Raw genomic sequence first — 27,148 nt, 5'->3', positions numbered from 1 at the left:
ACAACAAACTTTCAAACACACAAAACCTATCAAATGATTTGTTTGCTTTGTTTTGATCTCAATAACTGTAGCTTTCATCTCTAGAAGTTAAATTTGGTTCTTTTTTATATCTTCTATATTTCGACATAACTTTTTTTAACATGTGTGGTACAATTATAAAAGCTATTTTGACTTCCTTATCTTCTCATTCTAACATCTGGGCCAGTTTTGGGTCACTCTCAAGTGATTATTCTTATTATAGTTCATCTTTCCCTGACCCTTTGTATGCCTGGTAGTCTTTGGTTGGATGCCATAACTTATTAATTTTGCCTTGTAGTAGTGATGAATATTTTTGTATTTCTATAAATATTATTGAGTTTTGCTCTGGAACATAGTCAAGTTACTTGGAAAGGTTTTCACCTTTTTTGTGTCTTGCCTTGAAGATTTGCTCTGCTCTCAAAAACTTCATTAGTTAAATGTTTTATATCTATTGTTTAGATGATGAAAATGAAATTCCTAGAGAAAATGTAAAAGCCATGTACCTGGCTGTGGTAGGATCTCAAAAATTATCATTGAATAATTTGAATTCATACCCCTCTGATTCTAAAAACACCATGGTGTCACTCTTCACAACGTTCCTCTGTTTTTAATTAACTCACTTACTAGCTAGATGAAAAGTCCCTCAAAAGTTTCTTAAATATAAAATTTAAATACTGTGCTAAAAAATATATATAATAATTTTCTTACCACTGGCTCTAACAATTTACTCATCTAATTCAGGCTTTTCACTTAACAGTAATTACATATGGTTATAATATGTGAGAATGAGCAACGAGAACTTACGTTGGAAAAATATCTGTTCTTACATTTCATATTATACAAATGTTTTCACTGTACAGGAAAAGCCAGACATATTCTAAAATATTTATTTGCAGTAATGTCTTGGATATATATTTTCCTTTAATAATTAATAAAACTAAGAACTGACAATAACATTGATTGAGAAGGAGTATAATTTTGAGGTTCCTGCCTCAGAGATGATGTTAATCTTCATGTTCACATTTCATGTAGTTTAGTTCAGAAAAAAGTTTTCATTTTCCTCTTTGTAACTAAAAGAATCCCCATTCTGCATTCAGAACAGTCACAGTAAAAAACAAAGGCCTACTTTATATAAAGTCAGAATTTATAAACACACACACCCATATATACATATATGCGTGTGTGTGTGTGTGTGTATATATATGTGTGTGTGTGTGTGTGTGTGTGTATATATATATATATATATATATATAACTTCCTTATTCTTGTTTCCAAAATATTATTGTAAAGAAAATTATGACTTATGTGGTATTTATTCATGAATAAACTCTAATGGAGAGTTCTACTCTTCGTTTTTGTCCAGTGTATGAACCCATATATAAGTTATGGAAATCCCCATCTTATGAGGAAGAATCTGTCTCTCGTTATTGAGATTGAAAATGCCAGCTACTTAATCTCTGAGTAACCTTTAAAGCCATAGGCTAGCATATGACCTTAGCTCTGACAATCAGTTATATCCATTCTGGAGACTGGACTAGAAGCTACTGACAAGAAGAAAAGACTGCTTAGAATATATTCTGGAAGTGGAAAGCACACACTGTTTTCAGTATCCAGAACAAATGTATCAGTGATTCATATTACTGTATTTAGCATCCCCTATCATTGATATTTGTAGTTCTAGCTGAAGTGTCTCTGCCCAGTGACTCTTGCACTAGGTTGTTCCCTGGACCAATTCTACAGCATGATTCCTAGGCATAAGTTTAAACTTCCAAACACCAATCCTGGTTCTTGAATCTTTTATTTAGAGATTCCATAAACTGTCCAATATCTTTTTAGTAGTTTATTTTCTACTTAATTAACCCAGAGTAAGTCATCTATTGCTCTAACATAAAAATTGATACCAGGAGAGATCAGAGACAACAGATCATTGAGGATATAGGGGAAATTGCCATCACTTATCTAGCCTGGTTGGCACTGAAGACAGTAAATCCCTAGTTGGCAATAAGAAACAAATTGAGAAAAATCAACCTTAGAGTCTCCTGGAACTTAAAGCCTACTAGTGACCTGACTAGGGAAAACCAAGTAGTAACTCACATGTAAAAGGATGAAGGTCCTGGGACTTCCCTGGTGGTGCAGTGGTTAGGAATCCACCTGACAGTGCAAGGGACACGGGTTCGAGCCCTGGTCCGGGAAGCAACTAAGCCCACGAGCCACAACTACTGAGCCTGTGTGCCACAACTACTGAAGCCTATGAGCCTAGAGCCTGTGCTCTGCAACAAGAGAAGCCACCGCAATGAGAAGCCCGCACACTGCAATCAAGAGTAGCCCTCACTCGCCACAACTAGAGAAAGCCCGTGCACAGCAACGAAGACCCCATGGAGCCAAAAATAAATAAATAAATTTATCTTTTAAAAAAGTATGGAGGCCCTGAATATTCCAAATCTGTAGGGTGTCATGGTTACTTCTAAGGGCACTGGGAGAGCATCCTTTCCCAATTGTATTCTTAGCTCCTTTGTCAATGATCAGTTGGCTGTATGTGCATATGTTTATTTCTAGTCTCTCTATTCTGTTCCATTCGTCTGTCTTTTTGCCAGTACCATGCTGTTTTGAGTACTGTAGGTTTGTAATATATTTTTTGAAATCAGAAACTCTTATGCCTCCAACTTTGTTCTTTCTCAGAACTGACAAATGGTGTTGGTGAAATTGGATATCCACATGCAAAAGAATGAAGCTGGACTCTTGTATCATACACAAAAATCAACTCTAAATGGATTAAAGACTTAAACATAAGATCTGAAACTGTAAAACTCCTAGAAGAAAACATAGGGGAAAAGATCCTTGACACTAATTTTGGCAACGATGTCCTATCTATATGACACCAAAAGCACAGGCAACAAAGCAAAAATGGGCAAGTAGGACTACATCAAACTAAAAACCCTCTGAACAGCAAAGGAAACAGTCAACAAAATGAAAAGGCAGCCTATGGAAGAGAAGAAAATACTTGCAAACCCTGTATCAGATAAGGGCTTAATATTCAAAATTTATAAGAAACTCCTATGACTTAATAGCAAAAAAAACCCCCAAATAACCCAATTTAAAAATGGGCAATGGGCTTGAACAGACATTTTTCCAAAGAAGATATATAAATGGTCAACAGATATATGAAAAGGTGCTCGACATCACTAACCATCAGGAAAATGTAAATCAAAACCACAATGAGGGAATTCCCTGGTGGTCCAGTGGTTAAGACTCTGTGCTTTCACTGCTGAGGATGCAGGTTCAATCCCTGGTCAGGGAACTAAGATCCCACATGCCACACAGTGCAGACCAAAAAATCCCCCAAAAAACAAACAAACAAACAAAAAAACCACACAATGAGATATCATCCCGAACCTGTGACGATGGCTATTATAAAAATAAAAAAATAAAGTATTGGTAAGGATGTGGAGAAATTGGAACTACTGGGTACTGTTGGTAAGAATGTAAAATGGTACAGTTGCTATGAAATAGTATGGAGGGTCTTGAAAACCTTAAAAATAGAATTATCACGTGACCCAGCAATGCCACTTCTGTGTAGATAGTCTAAAGATTTGAAACCAAGATCTAGAAGATATTTCTGCACTACCATGCTCACTGCAGCATTATTCATGATAGCCAAGATATGGACAAAACGTAAATATCCATTGATGGATGAATACATTTTTAAAATGTGATATATACATACAATAGAATATTGTCCAGCCTTAAAAAAGAAGGAAAATCTGCCATGTGCAGTAACATAGATATATCTGAAGATGTTATGCTAAGTGAAATATGCCAGTCACAGAAGAACAAATACTGCGTGATTCCACTTACATGAGATATCTAAAATAGTCAAACTCATAGAAACAAAGAATAGAATGACAGTTGCCAGAGGCTGTATTATACACTTAAAAATTTGAGAGTAGATCGCATATTGTTTTCTTACCACAATAAAATTTCTTTTCATAGATTAATAAAATAAATTTAAAATAAAGACAACAGGATAAACCAATGTAATAAGAATGTAATATTCCAGTCTTAAATTCCCAGCTCAAGATAATGCCAAAATATCATTAACTTTCTGTGAATGTGATAAAAGACTTACTTCTTGCATCCACAGGTTGAGATAGAATAACACTAAACATTTAATTCTGATGACTGCTTTATTATGAGAGTTTAATTGGCATCTTGGAATGGGGCATTGACTGAAAAAGAACTGGACTTCTTTGTAGCGGGATGAGGATATAATGGTAGATTCCAATAAAGAAAGGACTCTCCAACCCTCACTTGCCATCTTTCTAAAGAGAAGTCAATTTTACGATATATAGTAACATTTTTTTTTCGCCATGATTGGAGACATGTAATGACTTAGCCAAGAAGAGTTACCTAGAAAATGGAAGTCAATTTTTCCCATCCCAACCTCTTTACCCTTCCCTGTATTGATTCTTGGTACCTTCGATACCACTATTCTCCACTAGTCAGGGTGGAGACATGAAGATGAAATGATAAATGGCAGTTTGACTTAAGTCTGCCTCCCAGTAGGTCTAATAGGATGCCCCAAAATTCCATAAATATTTCATTAGTTTCTTAGTATATCATTAAAGTAGTACACTCAGCCACAAGCAGAATCACCATCTTGGCTGCATGTCTCAGGGAATAGTACTTTTATTAGGAAGAGCCCAATAAAAGCCCCAAGAGCTTCCTCTATTTATTATAATAATATGTCAAAAGCATGATTAAATCCCTAAGAGAATCACAGTGATTAGTTTCACTACTGAAGATTTTACAAATTCAGGGTTGGTGATTTCTATCATATTCCCTTTTAAAATTTCAATTTGTCTCGTGTAGAAGTCAGAGTATTCAGGAGTAAAACAGAAGACTTATAAATTTGATCAGCTAGAGACAGCAAATTGAGGCCGTTCTATATGTGGTCTCTTCACTAGAACAAATCAATAAGGTTCTAAGGAACCTGCTTTGCTTTCTAAGTAATCGATAGTTATTGATTAGGCACATGCTTTTATTCCTTTACTCTAAAAAGCTGAGAACACCAGAACAATTTGCTTGCAAATCACTAGGCAGCAGTATTAATTTCACCGTATTGTCTCAACTTTTTCATTCTACATCACAGCTTAGTTCATAGGGACCTTGACCTTCTGACATCACACTTATCCTCTATTTTAATGACATCATGCTCAGAGAACCTACAGATCAGTAAATAGACTATCCAAAGTGTCTTGGCAAGACCCATGTCTGCCTGAAAGTCACAGATAAATTGCATGAACCTTGTCCATTCCCTATGTTTTAGGAATCTCCCACTTTATGAGGCAAACCCACCTTTCACCATAGAAGCTAAACATCTCAAGTACTTGTTTTCTCAGCCTCCTTTGAAACTAGGGCATTAGCGCAAAAACGGAATTCTATCAGTTGGATGCATATGCCCCAGATTTGCAATTAAAAGCTGCCAGTGAGTGAGTGGAAAACAGCAATTGTAGAATCGATTCTGGTCACACAAAAGAACCCTAGTGGAAGCAATATCCTCTTTCCAGCAGCATCTAACGTTCTGTGTTTGTGAGCTCAGCATTACAATCTGCAGAGTAATCAAGTAAACCAGCAGTAGTGGCAATCTCATCTTCACCACATCAGACCATGAAATAAGTTTAGACATTTCTCCTGGCTGATAGTTTAGACCCACGGTTCTCTGACTCTCCAAACCATTCTGTGAGCTACTCTATATCATTGTAATAAATTCATTTTCTTAAAGTTATCTAAGTCATATCATGTTGCTTAAAACCAAGAGTTCTGCCAATACACCCAATTAGCATTTAGGAAGCATCTTCAACTGGCCTTATCAGACCCTAAAGGAAACTAGATAGATAGGATACAAACTCTGTTAGTGCATATGCTTGTGGGGGAAACTGTGATGGTGTTAGAGTACACACATATGTAACAAACCATGGGAGTATAGCAGTAGAGATAAATATCTTTTAGATATGGGGATATCAATAAAGGCTGAAGTTTTACTAAGCTTACAGAGTTGAAAGTAAAAGGATAAGTATTGTTAGTATCAATATTATCATTTAGAAAATGCTTTTTACATCTTATAGGCTTAGTTCAGAAACAAATAATGTTTTAAGTCATCTCCAAATGCTCAAAGGGCAAATAATTTATTCTATATATGACAATTATAATAACACAACACTTTGATTCCTTAAGTATGATTTGTAATTCAAACTTACCCCTCATTTATTATAAAAAAAGTTTATTCCTTTGATCTAAATTTACTAAAATAGATATAAATTGTCTGTGTTACATAATATTTTCAAATGTAACTTCCTTGTCTTATAATACCCTCACTTGAGACAGGCAATATAATAGATGTATTATTAAAATGCCTGCTCTTTCTACAATCTAATGGTTTTCAACATGACTTAGTCAATCAGTAAATACTTACATCAAAAGTTACTGAGACCAGGGACTTCTCTGGTGGTCCAGTGGGTAAGACCCTGTGCTCCCAATGCAGGGGGCCCGGGTTTGATCCCTGGTCAGGGAACTAGATCCCGCATGCATGCTGCAACTAAGAGTCCACATTCTGCAACTAAGATTCCGCATGCCACAACTAAGAAGTCTGCATGCCACAACTAAGACCCAGTGCAGCCAAAAAAATAAATATTAAAAAAAAAGAAAAAAAGTTACTGAGACCAGTGGTTTTTAAATTGTAGTTCTTGGAGTTTGGGGATTTTGTCAAGGACATTTATGAGTTTATGAAAGAGCGGAGGGTACAAATAATCAAAGCCACACTTATTTTGTATTTCATAAAGTTATTGGGATTACATGTAAAATTTTGTTTGAAAGATGGGATATGTTCTATTAAACATCTGGATGTCACTGACTGTACAGATGCTTTTCAAATGTAGAGGTTAATAATAATAATAATAATAATGCATATTGAGCATTCATTAAATACCAGGCGCTGTTTGAGTGCTTAAGACGCACTAACTTATTTCATCCTAACATCAATCCAGTGATCATTATCTCAATTTTAAAGACGTAGAAATCAAGGCACAGAAAAATTAAATATCTGTCCCAGTTAGTAAATGAAAGAACAATAATCAAACTCAGGCTGTTTAACTCCAGTACATTCACTCTTACCCACAACATTAATTCACTTTCTTAGGACCTCCTTAGAATAGAAAAATGGACAATCTTAAAAGTCAGAAAAAAAGAGACAAAATAGACTCAATGAAGTTTCTGATTAGAAAAGCAGCAATACAAAAGTGGTATTAAAAATATTCATCTGGTAATTAATGTAAAATAAATAATAGGAGAACCTAACTTTGGGTATTTGGGCTCATTCATTTATTAATGAATATTAATTGAGCTAGTTATCATCCTTTGTGATTAGGCTACATTAATGAACAAAGCATAAAGAAAATTCTGCCCCCTTGGACTTTCTAATGGATCCAGAGACTAGTTACCTTGGCCCAAAGACCTGGCCTAGGAGGATAGCAAGGAGCCTACAGAGTGTTAGTTGAAAAAACAGTCAAAATTTTTTTCTATCTAAAGGCTATGGCAGAGATAGAAGAATGAGAAAATCAGAAAGAGGGACTAGGTTTGGAGAGAAAAATGATTTTGAATAGCTATCTTTCAAGGAATAGCAAGACATCCATTTATGAATATTTAGAAGGCAATTAGCAATACAAAGTTGGGGCTTTAGTGAGAGTACATTACATGGGTACCATAGCCATTTCCCACTGAGGTAATAGCCAATCCAATGGCAGGTTTTAGCTGGAAACATAAAATTGAATCAATAGTCTGATAGAGGAGAACCAGCACACAAAATACAGAAGTATGGTGAATTCCCAAAATAGTGGAATGGGAAAAATCAAAAAGAAGCACTCAAAGTAACAAACTGATTTGCTAAATATGTGAAAAGAGTAACAGGTAGTACATAGTCAATACAATTACAGCAAAAAGATAAGAGTCATCTGTGAGGAGCAAAAAATCAAAGGCAATTGAGATTTTAAGGTAAATGAAACAGAAGAAAAACCTTTGAATTTGGAAATTATAAAGCCATTACTGATGTGGAAAATGAAATCTTGGTGCAATGTGGAATGAAAGCAGGGTGAAAAGAGAACATAAAGAGTTCGTATATGTCATTTGTTTTGCACATATAGTACAAGGAAGGGGAGGAGTAGACCATTAGGAAGAAGGGCATGCTTCATGTTGGTGGTAACTGCATCAAGAACACTACAGGATTTTGAAACCACAAATTAGCTGATGATTAGAGAAAACTGTACTTAGCTTTGGAAAAGCTGTGCTTCAAATAGCTTACGGATAGCCCAACTAATTCCTTAGTCTTTCCACTACTATATGCTACTTCCAATAGAGTAATACAAACCTGTCACTTGTTTTTAATAATGCTTGCTCATTGCCCCAGCAGTTTTCTCTTAATCTACTATCTTTGACTTCCTTGCCTTAGCTTACAGTAACACTTTAATACAGGGACTGTAACAATAATGCTGGACTCATTTATAATTCTATCTCTTCAAACACACTTTCTCACATGAAATGTTGTTAGGATTAATTAAAAAGAAAGTAAAGTGACAAATAAGAAAACCCTCTTTCAAAAAGATTTTTTAAAAGATCTTTGCTCTGAAAGGCAGATATGAATCACTGACAGCACACATTTGGGTATTAGCTAGGTGTAATAAAGTTCTCACACTCTTTCACTCAAGCTTTGTTTCAGTCCAACTGTGCCCTCTACAGTCTTTTTTTTCTTTTTTTTTTTTTTTTGCGGTACGTGGGCCTCTCACTGTTGTGGCCTCTCCCATTGCGGAGCACAGGGTCCGGACGCGCAGGCCCAGCGGCCATGGCTCACGGGCCCAGCCGCTCCGCGGCATGTGGGATCTTCCCGGACCGGGGCACGAACCCGTATCCCCTGCCTTGGCAGGCGGACTCTCAACTGCTGCGCCACCAGGGAAGCCCCCTCTACAGTCTTATCAAGTGAATGAAGGTGACTTTAGCTTGAAAGGAATCTGATAAGTCTCTGATACTCAGTCCACACTTTTCAGACAGGAAAGCAATATTTGATTCTTTATAAAAATTTCCGACCTATTTAATTTGGGGGAACTCTCTAAGATAAAAGGTAATTAAATTTAACAAGTGGATACATTTGCTTGGCTGTGTGATGACCACTGCAAAAGAAAATAAAGTTTTATATAGTCTAATTGTGTCCTTCGATACTGAAAACTATTATTAGTGACAATGTGGAATTTTACCTGAGCCCTCGAATCCTGGAAAACAGCAAAAGTTAAGATATCCCTCTGCCCTTTGTGTTGTGGAAAACAGCTTATTCCTAAGAACCACCACAGATGCCTCCTCTTGTTTACCTATGGCAATGCCAGACAAAGATATTCCAAATTGCCATTTTTTTGTCTCATAAATTATCATCTGAAGTGTTTATTCCTACTAATCAATTGGAACAAACTGCTTATTAATCAAACTGTAAAGTTTCACTCCTTCCTCCAGGCTCCAGAACTCTGACACACTGTCAGACTGAGTCAACATATAATCTCTCCTAAGAACATCTGACCTCAGGGTAAAATATTCTCTGATCTACCATCCACTCAAGCTACTCTTTTATCCCATTTTCCCACACCCTACACTTAATACCCTTGTTACTTCCTCTCAAGAGAAGAAAAACCCCTTTTGATTAACCACTGAGAGGCTTGCAGATCTTACGGTCACAGCATTCTCCCTAATGCAATAGTTCTCCTCCCCCAATTGCAATAGGCCCCTCCTCGCACTTACCCTTTTGAGTAAAGTTTCTCCTTACTATGCTGCTATTGTTTGGGTTTTTTTAGTTGACATTGGCAGCTGATAGAAGAAGTAAATATTGCTGCATCTGGATATATGTGATAATGGGGGATTGAAAACTCTAAAATTTTTAATGAATTTTTATTGGAGTATAGTTCTTTTACAATGTTGTGTTAGTTTCTTGCTGTATAGCAAAGTGAAACAGTCATACATATACATATATCTGCTCTTTTTTAGATTTCCTTCCCATTTAGGTCACCACAGAGCACTGAGTAGAGTTCCCTGTGATATACAGTAGGTTCTCATTAGTTACCTATTTTATACATAGTAGTTATATATGTCAGTCCCAATCTCCCAATTCATCCCACCCACCCCTTCCCCCCTTGGTAACAGTAAGGTTGTTCTCTACATCTGTGACTCTATTTCTGCTTTGCAAATAAGTTCATCTCTACCATTTTTCTAGATTCCACACATAAATGGTACTATACAATGTTTGCTTTTCTCTGCCTGACTTACTTCACTCTGTATGACAATCTCTAGCTCCAACCACATCTCTGCAAATGGCACTATTTCATTCCTTTTTATGGCTGAGTAATATTCCATTGTATATATGTACCACACCTTCTTTATCCATTCTTCTGTTGATGGACATTTAGGTTCCTTCCACGTGCTGGCTATTATAAATAGTGCTGCAGTGAACATTGGGGTGCATTCATCCTTTCGAATTAAGATTTTCTCTGGATATAGGCCTAGGAGTGGGAATGCTGGGTCATATGGTAGCTCTATCCTTAGTTTTTTAAGGAACCTCCATACTGTTCTCCATAGTGGCTGTACCAATATACAGTCCCACCAACAGTGTAGGAGGGTTCCCTTTTCTCCACACCCTCTCCAGCATTTATTGTCTGTAGATTTTTTGATGATGGCCATTCTGACTGGTATGAGGTGATACTTCACTGTCATTTTGATTTGCATTTCTCTAATGATTAGTGATGTTGAGCATCTTTTCATGTGTTTGTTGGCCACCTGTAGGTCTTCTTTAGAGAAATGTCTATTTAGGTCTTCCACCCATTTTTTGATTGGGTTGTTTGTCTTTTTGATATTGAGCTGAATGAGCTGTTTGTATATTTTGGAGATTAATCCCTTGTCAGTTGCTTTGTTTGCAAATATTTTCTCCCATTCTGAGGGTTGTCTTTTCATTTTGTTTATGGTTTCCTTTGCTGTGCAAAAGCTTCTAAGTTTCATTAGGTCCCATTTATTTATTTTTGTTTTTATTTTCATTACTCTAGGCGGTGGGTCGAAAAAGATCTTGCTGTGGAAAACTGTAAATATTAAATGATTTGGTTCATTCAGTGAATTATGAGTGTTAATGAATACATTAAACAGTCCACAAAGAGAGAGTCCTTTAAGCATCTGCTGTGTGCTAGGGTTTCCTCTACTAGGCCACAATTAGAAAAATCTGTTTGCTCAAAAAGCACATAGGTCAGTACAGAAGACTAACATAAAACCATCATGAGATGCATTGATAGAAATGTACACAAAGTGCTATGTTTACATTTGATAAAGTCATTTACTATGAGTGCCTAGGGTCTATGGCAGGAAAATGATGTGACCAGAAAAGTTTTAGAGTAAAGGTGATATCTGAGAAGACCATCAAAGAATAAACACGACTCTGTCAGATGAACAAACTGTGAAGAATCTGTATTTGGCATTGGGAACAAAGTGATCACAAAAAGCCCAAGTAATACCATGGTTCCTCTGGAGAGCAAAAGTAGTTGGAACTGACTCAACTGTAGCTCACATATGTAAGACAACTGAAGGGGAGCTGGAAAGATGAGCAGATACAAAGCAGCACAGCCTTTTACAACTATGAAAGTTGGGGACTGCACAACTCCAGTGGGTACCATTCATAATAATGTCAATGTGAATGACACAAGCTGGAGTTGTGTACAGCCCTGAGCAAGACCTCTGAGCAGGTACCAAATTAGTAGAGTATTTTTATGCTAAGTGTATAAGTTAGGATGCTTTTGGTAGCAAAAAAATGGAAACCCAATCTGTCTGTCTTCAACTTTAAGAGGATTTTGGAAAGAACATCAGGGCTCATGTAACAGAGGAGGACCCTATGGGGCCTTCCTAGGATAGAACTCTCCCCCATATCCTCTACTTTAGCTCCTCTCTGAAGTACATAGATAACAGTATTTGATGCACATTTCCTGCTTTACAGATGCTAAAACTCCCACCAAATGGAAGGTTAACTACTTAATGACCATGAGCACATAGCCCCCAGGCCTACTGGAGCCAAAGAATTGATGACGTTAACCCCTGTGACACTGTCCTGAAACCTCACCATCAACCAAACAGAGAACTGTGCACAAGCTGATCACATACCCTGCGACTCCCCTCCCTCACCTTGCCTTTAAAAACACTTTGCTGAAACCCATCAGGAAAATGAGGCTTTTTGAGTACTTGCTGTCCCGGACTCTTTGTATGGTGCCTTACAATAAAACACGGCACTTTCTTTCACCACAACCCAGTGTCAGGAGATTGGGTTTATTGCACGTGGATAAGTGGACCCAAGTCTGCTTCAGTGACACTCACAATACTGCTATGGGGCTTTTGCACAGCAGTGGAAACCATAAACAGGACGAAAAGACAACCCTCAGAATGGGAGAAAATATGTGCAAATGAAGCAACTGACAAAGGATTAATCTCTAAAATTTGCAAGCAGCTCACACAGCTCAATATCAAAAAAACAAACAAACCAATCCAAAAATGGGCGTAAGGCCTAAATAGACATTTCTCCAAAGAAGACATACAGATTGCCAACAAACACATGAAACGATGCTCAGCATCACTAATCATTAGAGAAATGCAAATCAAAACTACAATGAGGTATCACCTCACACCGGTCAGAATGGCCATCATCAAAAAATCTACAGACAATAAATGCTGGAGAGGGTGTGGAGAAAAGGGAACCCTCCTACACTGTTGGTGGGACTGTAAATTGGTATAGCCACTATGGAGAACAGTATGGAGGTTCCTTAAAAAACAAAAAAGAGAACTACCATACGACCCAGCAATCTCACTACTGGGCATATACACTGAGAAAGCCATAATTCAAAAAGAGTCATGGACCACAATGTTCATTGCAGCTGCATTTACAATAGCCAGGACATGGAAGCAACCTAAATGTCCATCAACAGATGAATGGATAAAGAAGATGTGGCACATATATACAATGGAATATTACTCAGCCATAGAAAGAAACGAAATTGAGTTATTTGTAGTGAGGTGGATGGACCTAGAGTCTGTCATACAGAGTGAAGTAAGTCAGAAAAAGAAAAACAAATACTGTATGCTAACACATATACATGGAATCTAAAAAAAAAAAAGTTTTGATGAACCTAGGAGCAGGACAGGAATAAACACACAGACATAGAGAATGGACTTGAGGACACAAGGAAGGGGGAAGGTTAGGCTGGGACGATGTGAGAGAGTAGCATGGACATATATACACTACCAAGTACAGAATACTAGAGAGCTAGTGGGAAGCGGCCGCATAGCACAGGGAGATCAGCTCGGTGTTTTGGGACCACCTGGAGGGGTGGGATAGGGAGGGTGGGAGGGAGACGCAAGAGGGAGGGGATATGGGGATATATGTATACATATAGCTGATTCACTCTGTTATACAGCAGAAACTAACACACCATTGTAAAGCAATTATACTCCAAAAAAGATATTTAAAAAACAGAAAAAGAAAATAATGGAGGGTTTGTAAAGAAAAGGGAAAAGCCAAAAAGTGCTGGATATAATTGAGGATTTCTGCATTAGGAATTCTGCAGCACTGTGAACTACAAGAAAATTGAGTAGGGGGATGAAGATTTAGGAATGTTCAACTTTTTATGAATTTAATTCCTTTTTTCACCTTTTTTTTATGAGTAATGGTTAAAATTTGCATTCCTTTATAAATTACTTTTGGGTGATTAACTGTGTTTTTTAAAATGCATCTCTGTACAAAGACTCTCTCAAATTTATTATGGTGGCCTAAATAAATTAATACATCTTGAAGGTCTTAGTGGTAAATCACCATGTTTAATTCCAAGAGAATTTAAAAGGTAAAGAAAAATTAGTTTCAAAAATATTTTCAACAAGTTGACATTTATGAAAATTTTTGAAAGATGAGCAGCTATGGGCATACCACCTTATTTTAGCTGATGAACTAATGAATATAGACTTCACACATTTTCAAAGTATTGAACTGCCTTTTCTTCTATAGCAATCCGCAACATATACCAGGTTAAAAAAAACCAATAATCTTAAATCATGATTTCTTCCCTAAAATCCCCTTTCTACTAATTTATAAATCCTCCTTAATATTAATTTTTTCCTATCATATTTCTCAGCCTTGATTATTTCATGTATTTGATGTACAAATGTATTGAACACTTACAATATGTACAAGATAATTTTTTTTTTCTCCGGTATGCGGGCCTCTCACTGTTGTAGCCTCTCCCATTGCGGAGCACAGGCTCCGGACGCGCAGGCTCAACGGCCATGGCTCACGGGCCCAGCCGCTCCGCGGCATGTGGGATCTTCCCAGACCAGGGCACGAACCCGTGTCCCCTGCATCGGCAGGCGGACTCTCAACCACTGCGCCACCAGGGAAGCCCCAAGATACTTTTTTTTTAAAGCCACATGTTAGTTGACTCTTTTGTGCTTGGCACTGGAAGATACACTGTTGGAAGATTCAGCCCCTGCACTCAATTTTCTCACAGGTTAAAGAAGATTCAGACAAGTAAATCCACAATTCAACACTCTACTATAAAAGGTATGAGAAAGGGTTGCCCAGGGGGTTTTGATTGTAAAGAGCAGGAGAAACTATCTTTTCCTGGGTATGGGAGGATTCCTAGAGATGTTACCTGAGAAAAGGAAGATGAGAAGAAATTGCTAGGTGAATAAGGGATATTTTTTAGCTTTTATTTCTATTCAATTCTCACACAAAAAGAAAAAGTCAAAAAAATCAATGAAGGTATGTGACTCTCAGAGCTCCTTAGGCTCTTTGGTATCTATATTTGTAGCTGGAGATACATGTGCCACAATTATGTTCTAAGTTAAGGGAGTCTGCGTGTGTCATGCATCAAGCATGTAGCACAAGCTCATGTTAATAAAAATAGCCATTCAGGCATAATCAAGGTAGAAAAGCAACAACTCACTACATATTTACCGATACCTTTCCTCTAGTCTCCTCTCCTGTGTTCCTTTCACCCACCCAAATGTTTTGGTGTGTAAACTTTCCTCTCAAGACAATGGAGTCCACAGCATGGCCATCACAAGTTTGAGTGTTGAACAATAGGTGAGATCCCTAGTGAATAATTACACCCAGTTGGAGAAGACTAAACAGGGCTTGGAGCCAGGTGAGAGAAATAGCGTTTGGCTTATCTGCTCTGAAATAATATCTGAAAGACTCAATCCATAAAGTTTCCATATGGCTGAAAGCAAGTTGAAGAGTGAACACTGGGTCTTAACATTGTGTGTGTGTGTGTGTGTGTGTGTGTGTATGTTTTGATTCATCAAATGTTAGGGAGAAACATTTTATGACAGAAAGAGCACTGGCCCCAGAGGCATGGGTTTAAAGTTCTGTATCTGTCACTCTCTTGACAGGAGGCTTTTTTAAAAGCTCATTTAATGACTCAGTTAATGCTTTTTTACATATGAAAAAGAATGAGCCTTTTTCAAACTTAAAAGTTGGATCATTTCATGGTCACTTTTAGTCGCAGCTTTTTAAGATTCCCCATCTAAATAAACTCTTAGGCTCCATGACGTGTGCCCAACCTAGACATGCCGAAGGGGCTTTGAAATCCTGGCCTGCTTTCAGCCAACTTTATGCATTTATATCAGCTGATTTGTTACTTGATAAAAATGTTCAGGATAATGCAGTCACTTTTTTCAATGTTGTAGAAAAGACCACTTCAGAAACAGATTACAACAGCCATGATAATGGACCGGAGTCCTGAGGCATTGAGCTGAGAATTCCATCTCCCCCTGCATGAGAGAGGCAGGTTGTTACCCTCTACAGAATCTAAGTTGGGGATTTGCTCCCTAACCCCCTAACTCTGGCTAACAGCTTCCCATCAGCCTACCATCTGTGAATGAATCTGGACCTGCAGATTTATAGTCTCAGTTGGTACCGTGTCTTAGGATGTGGAGGACAGCTCGCTTATTATTCCCCAATGCTGCTTCTTCTCAATCTTAAGAGCTAACTCAAGATTTAGTGAATAATCTATACACACGTTACATGAGCTACTCAGATTCCCTCCCACATCGTGACTTCCAGACTGAGGAGTTCTTCCAACTGCCTATTCTCAAACCCCCAACCTCACCCACACCTTCAGCTGAGGAGCTGCTTCCTCAGCTGCAATGGAAGGGGGAGGCTTCTGGAAGCCTTCCAGTGCCAAACGATGCAGGGGACACGGGTTCGTGTCCGGACCAGGAGGATCCCACATGCCGCGGATCGGCTGGGCCCTTGAGCCATGGCTGCTGAGCCTGCACGTCCGGAGCCTGAGCTCCGAAGCAGGAGAGGAGACAACAGTGACAGGCGCGCGCACAGAAAAAAAAAAAAAAAAAAAAACCACAGGAAAGCATTGGGGCAGTAAGACGGGCAGTGGACATGAACAGGCCCTTCATACAAAAACAGAAAGACACCAGTCTGAAAAGACCACAGAATGAAGGACTCCAACTATGTGACATTCTCGAAAGGGCAAAAATACACAGACAGTAACAAGACCAGCAGCTGTCGGGGGCTTGGGGGCACTGGGCAGGTGAACAGGTGGCCCCCAGGGATGTTTCGGGCAGTGAAATGGTTCTGGGTGGCACTGCAGTGGTGGCTGCAGGTCATCACACCTGTCCAAACCTGAACAGTAGGACACAGAGAGTGAGCCTTGATATAAACTACAGACTCCAGGGGAGAATTAGGTGTCAATGCCGATCCATCACTGAGATGACGCGCCACACAGGCCAGAGATGTTACCAAGGGAGGGAACCCAGAGGGACGGGTATAGGAAAGTGCGGTCTGCTCGATTCTGGTTCTCCTATAACCCTAAAACTGCTCTAAAGACTGTCTACCAATTAAAAAGAAGAAACGGCTTCTAAGCACGTGAAAATACTCTCAACCTCATTCACGATTCAGAAAAACCCCAAGGGAACGTCCATACTGCTTACCGGGGCCTAGGATGAGCGGGAACACGCCGCGGCCTCGCCCCTTCCTGTCGGGCATCGCGCTGGAGCCCAGAGTCCCCCTGACTTGACCCACCGCACCCCACCCCGCGTTACATGCCGTCCACAGTCTCTACACATGACATCTTTTGATCAGATGACTCACTGTCCCAATTACAAGGTTTCAGTTTCTCCACAGGAAGAAACCAAAACCAGCACAGAGGGGAGGCTCTTCAGTCAAACTCAGGGTCTGCCTGCCTTCACGTCCCGCTCTTCCTGACGGGAGGCCCACATTCTAAGGAAGGAGGTCCTTACCAGCACCTCAGGAGCCTCATCCAGTCCACCTCACGCTGCTCTGAGAGCCTCGCCAACCTCTGCAGCTACCCAAGTCCTGGGCACTTCAGGGCCGTCCCCGTTCCCCGAGTCACTGAGCCACGTGCTCTGACAATGCATTTCAAACCAGGCTCTCGGACTTCCCTGGTGGCACACTGGTTAACAATCCGCCTGCCAATGGTGGGCACACGGGTTCGAACACTGGTCCGGGAAGATGCCACATGCTGCAGAGCAACTAAGCCCGTGCACCACAACTACTGAGCCTGCGCTCTACAGCCTGCGTGCCACAACTACTGAGCCCACGACCCGCAACTACTGAGGCCCGCATGCCTAGAAGCCGTGCTCCACAATAAGAGAAGCCACCGCAATGAGAAGCCCACGCACTGCCACGAAGAGTAGCCCCCGCTCGCCGCAACTAGAGAACAAAGCCCGCGCGCAGCAACAGAGACCCAACGCAGCTGAAACTGAATAAGTTAAATAGTAAACAAATAAAAAATTAAAATGAATGAATAAATAAATAAATAAAAGCAGGCTCTGCTTTGTCAGCACTCTGGAGTTCCCTACGTATCGACGGGCAGGATTCCCGTCCTCTCCTGTAATTACGTCTGTGAAGTGCCTTTCCCGAGGAGCACAGAAGCTCCTGGAAGCAGAGAATTGCTTCTTAAGATCACATGCAGAAACTGAAGACATTTGATGCTTATGTCAAGGATAAAAGACACAACACTAGATGGTGTGAAGGGTCCTCGAGGCCAAGAGCCAGGCAAGCAGGACACTTCCTCTGGGGACCCTTCCATCAGCAGAGAAGAAAATGTCCGTGGCCAGAACTGGCACTCAATTCGCTTTGAGCCGAGAAGCACCCATGTAATTACACAGGCTCCCCAAAGAGTAATTACTCCCACATTTAAGAAAGGAGATGGCTTTTCAGGCAGGGAAGGCAAGTACAGTCTTCCCAGCTGGATGCACTGTGTGCTGATGGTCACGATGGAGCTGGGCCCCCGAGCTCTGCTCTCCCCTCAAACCCCCAACCTCACCCTCACCCTCAGCTGACGAGCTGCTTCCCTGAGAACACAGAAGCCATCGGAGGGCTTCCCCACCTGCAACCCTGCTCAGCCATCCCCTCCCCACTCCAGGACCACGGGCAGCAGCTCTCCCCTCCCCCACACGCATCTACTGGATCATTCCCACTGTTATTTCTCCCATCACATCACAACACAACACAACACAACATCCTCCCCGGACCTCAGCTCCTACCCCAGCTACTGTCCAGTTTCTATTTTCCCCGTCACAGCAAAATGTCGTGAAAAAGTTGGGACCAGAACAAACCCAGTTCTCCCACTCCTCTCTCCTAAGCCTCTCCGATCAGGATTTTACCCCACAGATCCATCCAAACGCATCATCGGCGAGCTACGACCTCCCCCCAGTGCTGGGCTCGATGGTTAATGGCTCCGCGGAACGGCAACCTCGTTTGTCCAGTCACCCAGGGAACCTCTAAAGTGCTTCCCACATGCAGACAAAACGCTGTGATTAATATTTTAGGAGAAATACTCAGCGTGGAGAATACACTTGAGCTGCTGGACGAAAGAGGTAGCAGCACAGAAGAAAAGTTTCTGTAACTACAGGAATGAACAGATAAGCTGTTTTAATGGTAGCAAGTATGGGATGAAGGAGAACGAATAAAAACCATTCAGAAGACGACATTAACAAGCCTCACACCACAACGTGGTAACAGAGGATGGAGAAGGACTTTACAATGAACTCATTTTTCTGGGCAGGTGACAGGCTGGATGATGCAACGATGAGCCGCCAGGGACAACAGGACAAGGCAAGGGGCAGGGGAGCTGTAAATAATCGTTTCTGGATCTACTGGATCTAGTAATTCGAGGTGCCCTTTGGACAAACTCCATAGAGATGCTGGCAAGTGGCTGGACAGAGGCATCTATCTGGTCCAGGTGGGAGAACTGACAGAGTTGGAGGTGAAAAGCACCAGAGGGTGAGATCAGACGGGTTGAAGAGTCATGAACCAAGGGGGAAAAGACAACACACAAAGAGGGCGGAAGAAAGAATCAGTCAGGAAGACAGCAAGGAGAGATCTGTCACAGAAACCAACAGAGCAGACTCTGCAGATGGCAAGGCGACAGTGGTCTGAGGTGACGACTGGCAAATCTCCACTGCTTTGTATGCTGGATGCCAGGTCACCTCAACCGGATCAGGTTCCGTGGAGGGGCAGAACCAAGACCGCAGGCTGCACGATACAATTCAGCTGGGAAACAAGAATCTTTGCCAGAGACCTCACTGCATGGTGTGTAACGCGACCCTCTGAGATTGTAAGAGACAAAGAGGGAAATTTACTGGAAGGGTGACAAGGCTGTTCTTCCAGATGATCCTCATTGCATCCCTCGACTGAGCACTGGAAACAATGTACCTGTGTGACAACGGTGTTCTACTGAACAGACAAGTTATATGCACCGAGTGCTCCCTGGACAGCACGCTCTCAGCTTACAGGAAGTACAAGGAAGGCACCAACGTCAACACGTTAGGGGCTGTCACTCAGGAAGGCTCGCGGCCTACAGCGGGATCCTCAAGGAAACCTTTTAACGCTCGAGAACAAAAGTGCTTCGGCAGGACTATGTAAGTCAAGCAAGGGATGGTGTTTTGCCACAAATGTCAAGAACACGAGGCTTGTGCTGTGGCTCTAAGAGGATCCTGGGATCTACACGTAGAACTTGCCAGAAACATTTGGTACTGACCTGCTCCTCTACGCTTTGTCTAACCACATCTTTTACCTACTCCTACTTTCCCATTTTAACTTTTGAACTATTCGCCTCCCAAGGTGTTATCACAAAAGAACGGCAGCAGGTAAACACATAAACAGCAAAACTCACCAGAGGCTGATTCATTTTCCGCTGCTCTTGGAACAACGTGCAGGACTGTGACAGTGGAGGCGGACCTGGAGAAGGAAAACGCAGGCAGTGAAGCTACGACTGAAGCGGCTCGGGGTGCACAAGCACCCGCCCCGCGCTCCACAAGAGACACCTGTGGGAGACCCGTCCTTTCACCTTCAGAAGGGCCTGTGAGAATAAGGAGGGAGCAACCACCCTCAGGTCTGTAACTCCCACGTGACTCTGGTACCTGAGGGGATACTTTATTTTTCCGTAGCGAGTGTACATTGAATCCTATTAAAATAAACCTCCGTCATTAAATATGAAATTTAAAAACGCTTATAGTTTACCTCTTCTCAGTCTGTTAACAACTTAGATCAGAACATCCACAGGATACCCAGAATAAAGGGACACACTCAGGTGCGCTTCAGTCTTGCAATGATTTGTACAAACTTTACAAACTTAAGTGCGACGCTCAAAAACATCTTTTATTAAAACTGACTTTAAGTGGACAGAACACCTGCCCTAGGAGTTTGGAGTCCTGTGAGCGACCCCACGTGCACACCCGGTGAGGGTCTAGGACAAGTCATCTCCCTTCTCAGGCCCCATCGCTTCCTTCCTCACCCGAGGCAGCAGGACAGAAGCCCTGCAGACTCGTCCTGCACCGATTACACTGGGCGACTCCACAGGGCACAACCCAGGGGGGCGGCGGACGCTTACATTAGACAACCAAGGTGCTGACGCGCCTTGAGACACACGTGCGAGATGCCGAGACGGCGACAGGAGGGGGAGGACGAGGAGGATCGGGGTTGGACGGAGGGGAGGACGCGGCACGTCCCGGCCGAGCCTGTGGACCCTGCTCCACCAGGACACCCGGAGCTCACAAGTCCCAGGGGAGCCCCATCCGGAGCAGCCAGCCCTGTCCTCCAGCCCGGCCCCTCAACCTCCGGGAAGCGGTCAAACCCTCCCGGTGGCTCTACCGCGGGCCCTGGGGCGGGCAAAGCCAAGCCCCGCTCTCCAAGCCGCGGTCTCGCAAGCCCTGCTCTCCAAGGGCCGCAGGCTCCACAACCGCCTGCAGGCCTGCAGACGCAACACCTACCCCGTCGGGACTCACTCACCAGCCCCGGGCTCCCGAGGCTCCGGTCCGGGGGCTGCTCCTCCGGCGTGCTCCTCTCTCCGGGGTCTCTATTTTTTAAATATTTATAAGTAACCCATTTTGTAGAAAACACCTATCTTTCATCATAAGAATTATGACACTTTATACTTTCATTCCAGCCTAACTTTTATACTCTATTTTCTACCATTTGGCAACTTATACCCTATGCTCTAGTCAAAAAGAATCTCATTTACAGTCACTTACATATATTGTGTTGGTTCTCAAGTCCAGGATGTTCCTTCTGCCTGGTATGCCCCGACCTTCTCTCCACGTGGAACATTCCTACTGACGTTCAAAACCTAATTCCAAGACCCCTCATTGTTGGCATTCTCTTTAATATCCCCTAGAAGGGTTACTGACTCCAAGTTCTGTTTTACAAATTTATATTTTTATGATCTATTTATTTAATAGCCTATCCCTACTCGATTGTAATGAGTTGTTCATGCATCTCTCACACTCTCTTTTGAGTTCCTCTGGCCTTTTTCTTTTATCTCTTACCCATAAGCACAGTGTTTGCCCCATAGTACGTGCTCAACGTGTTGGCTGAGTGAAAAAAGACACCTTTTAGCTCTAATCATTTGTGAAATTTCATTTAAAATGACATCAGATTACCCTTTGTTTCCTAACTTAATTTCTAGTACTATAGAATGTACTCAGAACATCGTCAGTGGCCTACAGAAACAGTGTTCTCACTGGACTTCATGCATATAGTCAACCCCCTTATAACTTTCTCAGGCATACAACTGCCAGACATGTTATTAAGAAAAAAAAAAAAAAAAAGATGTACCAACCCCTCACCTATTAGAAAACTTCCAAAAGCTCTCCATTCCTTATGGTATCTTTTCTACTTGATTTTTCAAATACCTCTGTCTTACTTCAACTATTCAGAACTGCCTTTTCCACCTTTGGCTTTCATTTTCAATTTCATTCATATCATTATCTGCACTTACCCATAGAACCTAAGCATATTTCAGTTTCTTATGCAAGTTTCCTCACTAGAGGTCAAAGGGGCAAGGACTATTGTGATAAAATATTAAATAAATAGACGATAGAACTTTGTTCTATTGGTCTGGGAAAATTACTACCTGAAACAAAATAATTCTGGAAACTGAAGGGATCAGACCAGTCAGCTTTGTTTACTTCAGACTCAAATCAATGTCTTGTCTTTACCTGAGCTCTGGTTACATTTAGAAAAAAGTACTGTAAATACAGTGAATGAGCAAGGCCACTACCTGAGACGTGTCTGGGTCCTTAGTATAGTAACTGGGGGAATGGTAAGCGTTGGTCAATGTTTGCTGATTGATGACTCAATACATCTGGTTAAGCCTCACCATCAGAATTCCAGATTTTTTTTTTTTTAAATATATATTATTAATAGACTTTATTTATTATTTTCTTTGCTGTACGCGGGCCTCTCACTGCTGTGGCCTCTCCCATTGCGGGGCACAGGCTTCAGACGTGCAGGCTCAGCAGCTATGGCTCACGGGCCCAGCCGCTCCGTGGCATGTGGGATCTTCCCGGACCGGGGCACGAGCCCGCGTCCCCTGCATCGGCAGGCGGACTCTCAACCACTGCGCCACCAGGGAAGCCCCAGAATTCCAGATTTTTTAACAAGCTTCTCAGTCTTTTCAACCCAAAGAAAAAACTAAAGAAAACCAGATGACAAGAATTTCAAATTGTAAAATATCCTGGTTGTCAAATTTAAATAGGGATATCCTGTGCAATGGAGAGGCTGGCTGGTGCCAATTTCACATTTTGTTCTCTAGTGTCCGGACGAAGCCTGCTCTGCCAGGGAGCTGACAGGTCGAGAGCACTCCAGCTTCCACAGACACCCGAGAACTTTCTATTTTTCATGGTCTTCCTGCCTTACCTAAGGGAAGGACTATATTCACAATGAAAAGAGTTATGATTAATCACCAATAGAGAGATTCTTCCACTTTCTGGGTGCTCACGTTGAAAGTCTGGTATAGTCAACACTCCCTCTAACATAGATCGTGTATTGAAATGAGAAAACTATCACCTAATATGGCCAGAGAGATGAAGGGACTTGGCCCAGCTGAGCCCAGGAGACACCTCTAATTCAAAACCTCAACCATTAACATAGTGATTGTGATCAAGGGGACTTACAGGACATAAGAGATTCAAAAAGCATATTAATCCACCTCCGGCAACACTGCCAGTTTAAAAGAATGATTAACCTTCTCTCCCACTTGATTCAACCTGGCTATGTATTATACCACTCTAAATGCTAGCAGACTCTATGCTTATGGCTTCCATTAGGTAGCACTTAGTATACACGAAAACTTTCTTCAAGAAGTAATTACTTTTGAAACCATAAACGTTTCAGTTGGGAAAAGAGAAAAAGAAAGGAGGTGCAAGTAAAGGGAACTAGGAAAAAATAAGAAAATACCCTCAAATATAAACATGTTCATTCAAAAAATAATTTAAAGGGGATTTAAACGATACTAGGTGAGCATTTATTCTGTTTCTGCTTTAAATAAAGCATTCTGTTCTATTTGTTAGGTGTTGTACTTGTTTAGTATCTAATGTCTGTTAAAAACCTCTCGAAAGAGATGTATTCATTCTGGTATCCTAAGCACCTATCTGGATGAACAGCACAAGCAATGGGAAGTCATGGGGCATAATGGACCTTGCAAAGGCTCTGGAATCCATCTCTTACTTATGGTCTTTGAGACTCAGGCTCCTCCTCTATGTAGTGTTCATAAAACTTAGTGGAGATAGAACACTAGGAACACAGAAGGTCAAAGCAGGTATTTACTACGACTTTTCAAATATCTTCCTTTAGGAAAACAAATATATTTTATTTGCAATGAGGCTTTCTTGTGAATTTTATTCTTCTAAAGAAAAACATTTTTAGTGAACAACTGATTCGTTTGCCTCCCTGTGCTACTTTATTGACAATACTCAGGTAGGGGTGGTTTTCTCTCAAGCAGTTACCTCCATGTGATTTGTATTTCAGACCTTCCTAAAAGCATGTTTTCCTGCTCTTTCTTTCCACCCCATCCCAGCTCTGCTTAAAATATTGTGATCCTCTATTAAAATGCACAGAACCCTATAAGGAGAAGCAAAATGTTTGTCACTGCCAGCTCTGGTATGCATATATCAGAGAATAAATTATAACTGATGAAGACAGAAATGGGACCCATATCTGTCTGACTTCAGAAACCAGAAGTGTAGGGCTTCCCTGGTGGCGCAGTGGTTGAGAGTCCGCCTGCCGATGCAGAGGACACGGGTTCGTGCCCCGGTCCGGGAAGATCCCACATGCCGTGGAGCGGCTGGGCCCGTGAGCCATGGCCGCTGAGCCTGCACGTCCAGAGCCTGTGCTCCGCAACGGGAGAGGCCTCAACAGTGAGAGGCCCGCGTACAGCAAAAAAAAAAAAAGAAACCAGAAGCGTAGCTACTACAAGCTGATGAATTGGAACTCAGATCAAGGCCTAGAGTGGAGAGGAGTCTTCTGATCAGAAGGGGAAAGTAAACAAAGGGCAGCGTTTAATTATTTAATAATAAGTAAGAGAATGACTATGGTGTTTTTACAGAACAGGATATAATATTGAAATAAAACCCCCCAAAGTGACACAGAAACATAATGCAATCCTCTTAAGCTACAACCCTTCCTAAACCAAACCATACCATTCTCTTCACACAGCCTGGAAAGTCAAAAGAAAGGGGATACTGATCTGCATCACACTGGCATTAGAAGCAGATCTAGTTTTAATGAAGTTTTACTTCATGGACTGAAGTTTCCCCCAAAAAAGGGTAAGCTTTTTTCTCAAGAAACATCACTGTGTAATAATCAAGGAGCCAGGGATGGTGGTATTCATTGTTCTAAGTACAGGGATTTGTTTTGCAGAAAGAAGTACCAATCAGAAAGAGAACTGACCAATAATTACTTAACAAAACTGCTTCAGAAGTAGATTTCTAAATCTACTTTTAGATTGATAGTTAGAAACATCTTACTAAGTTTATTCATTTAGAGGAAATCTGTGCAAGCCTCTGAAACCAAGAGGTATTGTATCAAAAGAGATAAGGTCACTAGACACTTATGTAAGAGCTACTTCTTCCTCAAATGGCCACCATATAGTCATTTCTGACTATTACATTACCAAGAAGTAACAATGCACCTTTAGGAAACTAGTATGAAAGAAAAACATAATAAAATTTTTTGCAGGTGACTCTTTGATCTCATAGGTGTGTGTTAATTTTCCAAAGTTGGGACTGGATCCCGCCTTTACAAAATGCTCCTTGAAATATCGCATTGAAAATCTTCTCTTTTACTCCTTATTGTAAACACTGTATATGTTTTTAAGAAGACCAATAAAAAATATGGACTATGGGGCTGCCCTGGTGGCGCAGTGGTTGAGAGTCTGCCTGCCGATGCAGGGGACACGGGTTCGTGCCCCAGTCCAGGAAGATCCCACATGCCACGGAGCGGCTGGGCCCGTGAGCCAGGGCCGCTGAGCCTGCGCGTGCGGAGCCTGTGCTCTGCAACAAGAAGTGCCACAGCAGTGACAGGCACGCGTACCACAAAAAAAAAAAATATATATATATATATATATATATATATATGTGTGTATGTATATATATATGTGTGTATGTATATATATATATATATATATATATACGTATATATATACGGACTATGAAATTATTTTTCCAGTAGTGAAATTATGGAGAATATGACTTGCATTTCTACTGTATTCCCGCAAAAAGAGGAAGTCCTTTTCCACAAAGACTGTCATCAATGTTAACTCTGGGAGAAAAGTATTTGTAGTTGTCTCATGCTTTGTGGTGAGAGACTCTCACTTTTCCCCGTCTCTATTGTGGGAAACAGGGCACACTTTGGGCTGAGAATTCATGCTGTGGTCGGAAAAGAAAGAAACGAAAACTACCCTCATTAACACTGCTCTTTAACAAGTTCAGCAAATGGGCCTCAGGCATTCTAAACAGCAGCAATTAAAAAATAACTCTAGATTTCATACATTTCTTCCAGTAGGATGAAAAGCTGAGGTATGTTAACTTTAATTTTATGGTTTGGGTGAATACAGAGTTCGATTACTCCCTGTCAAAGCAGAAATCAGCCTTTTACAGGGAATAAGTGCTAATTAAGCAAAGCAGAGTAAGCATGTTATATGAAGTATATTTGATTCTTTCCTGTGCACTGTGGCTGCACAAGCTCTAACCAGTTTCCGTAGGGACCATCAATGCTCCCTAAGAATGCCAATGCAGTGTTCCGTCCAGTTAGTGGGGTGCAGAGACCACTCAGAATGCTGATGCTTTCCACAAAGGAGATGGGGCTAGGGAGGCAAATGCAATCAGGGAGTATTACCTCTGTCTTGTGTGCCTGCTACAAAACAGTGTCCTCTCAAGACTACTCTATCCCTTCTTTGCTTTATACGTGTATGTGTAAGTTTGTGTAGGTAAGCTTTACAAGTCTCTCATAAGAGAAAACTAAAAATGCCCAGGAAAAAGACAAAACTGCTTCAACAGAGAAAGGTTTCTCTGTTCCAGTTGAAGAGGATATAGAGTTAATAACAGGAAATATCCATCCCCTGAAACTGTAGGAAACATGGATGCTTCCACAATTTATTCAAGGTCTCACTGACCAGGCTGTAATTTTAATTATTATTTCTTATGATTATGGTAGATAAAAAGTCTCAGTAGTATGCTAAAACTCTTGAACACTTGTTGACCTTTT

At 41.1% G+C, this 27,148-nt stretch overlaps 1 protein-coding gene and 1 long non-coding RNA gene across 10 annotated transcripts in view; one reads left to right on the top strand and one right to left on the bottom strand.

Annotated features, from left to right (window-relative positions):
- Positions 1-27,148, top strand: part of LOC309808830 (forkhead-associated domain-containing protein 1-like) — a gene marked incomplete at both ends in the record, with an annotated part of 1,104,685 nt that overhangs the window by 649,774 nt on the left and 427,763 nt on the right. The gene's annotated exons all lie outside the window — the stretch shown is intronic.
- The window catches only part of LOC309807104, a 125,475-nt gene that overhangs the window by 56,831 nt on the left and 41,496 nt on the right, over positions 1-27,148 (bottom strand). For all 9 annotated transcript variants that reach the window (XR_014294493.1, XR_014294494.1, XR_014294495.1 and 6 more), the window contains exon 2: positions 20,280-20,344. This is a non-coding gene — a long non-coding RNA (uncharacterized lncRNA). The remainder of the gene's footprint in view (positions 1-20,279; positions 20,345-27,148) is intronic.

This window comes from Mesoplodon mirus (genome assembly GCF_964341445.2).
Source record: "Mesoplodon mirus genome assembly, chromosome: 7".
NCBI lineage: Eukaryota > Metazoa > Chordata > Mammalia > Artiodactyla > Ziphiidae > Mesoplodon > Mesoplodon mirus.
Note: the sequence above shows the minus strand (reverse complement) of the source record. Positions and strands in the feature narration are given on the sequence as shown.